The sequence below is a fragment of the Atta colombica genome, unplaced genomic scaffold (assembly GCF_001594045.1).
Source record: "Atta colombica isolate Treedump-2 unplaced genomic scaffold, Acol1.0 scaffold135, whole genome shotgun sequence".
Classification (NCBI taxonomy): domain Eukaryota; kingdom Metazoa; phylum Arthropoda; class Insecta; order Hymenoptera; family Formicidae; genus Atta; species Atta colombica.
In genome coordinates, this window is record NW_017259223.1 from 358,181 (window position 1) to 359,796 (window position 1,616).

A 1,616-nucleotide genomic window follows, 5' to 3' on the forward strand; every position below is an offset into this window, starting at 1 on the left:
TTGATTGAATTTTAACATCATTTTAATGTTATCGTGACCTATTGTTCTGCTTAATTAAGATCTGTAACGAAATTTATCATGTCTATTTCTATCAATGTAGATTAGCTTTAATCTCTATTTAATTTGTTTCTCATCTTTTTCTAATTGTTAAAAATAGAAAAGGATAAAGAGCAAATTAAATCGGGATTAAAGTTAATCCCCATTTAAAACAGATTAATTTTATATTGGCAATCAATTCTACCGACAGAATCTAAAATAAAATTTTTATATAACTCATTGTCCCAAATCTTCTTTTTTCACGTTAAACGATGAAATATATATCCATTAATTCTATTTATATTGACAAAATAGTAACTAGATAAATTAATCACCATAAATTAATCATAATTAATTTTATAATCAAAGTCATTCCGAGGCCGTGCCTCGATTATATGCAATTTCTCGACTTTAAACAAAAAGCAAAGAAGAGATTAATCTAGAATTGATAAATTTCATAGTATTTGAACAAGATTTCGAAGCGTTGTCTTCCGTTTTAGCCTATTTTATTTCTTCCCACGAATGCTACCGCCGAAGCGCAGATTCGCGACGGAAGGGCAATGTCGGCACTACGCATAATGCGGGGAATAGCACTTAATTTGCAATTCAATGGGCCGACGCCGTAGACCGTACCGATCGATATTCAAATCCAGTTCTCGTCTATCACGCGTTAATTCCACGAATCTATAAGCGCCGTGAGTGAGGACGCCTCGTGCGCTGATAATAATTTTATATAATTAATCGACTACTCATTGTTTGATGTCAAAATCTCTGCGGCTAAGAGCCGTAAAAAATTAGATACTCGATTATGAATATGAAATACTATATTTAAGCAAAAGTTATTATGACATCAAAATAGTATTATGATATCAAAATAATATTATGACATCAAAATGGCTCCTAAATGATTACTATCTAGTGAAAGATGAATGGAATCAACATCGAATCAACGTTGATTCAGTTATTTTTCACTGGGTATAGACTTAGAAGAATAGCTTATTCATTTCCTGCTCTTATTATTGCATTTGTGCTCTATAAAAGAATTGAGCATTTCTTTTCAATATTTCGATATTTTAAAGAGATAATTAGAGATATTTCAAATTATATCAGTCTTTCTAAATGATGAGTGACAACGTCAAAGGAATGCGCAATCCATTACTTATTAAGTCTATGATGATTATTATTATTACAGGCTATGCATGTAAAACAGTGTTAGTGAATCGTAAGCAATCCTTACAGAAATCTTTGAATTATTTATTTTGAGTACTAAAAGCATTGAACATATTTTGATTGTAATTAGTCGATTATTCTTAAAAATGTAATACTAGAAAATAGTAAAATTATTTGCTTTGATTAAAAGCATTGTTCTTCTGTGCTTTTAATATTCAAAGCTTCATAAAAAATGCGCAATCTATTCTTATTAAAACATTGAATAACAAATTTTGATCGTGATTTGTTAATTTTTCTTACAGAAACTTAATATTAGACAATAATTTTAATAATTAATTACTTCGAGTAATAAAGACACAGTTGTTCAGTGCTTTCAAAATAAGTAATTAATAACTTATATATATTTTAGT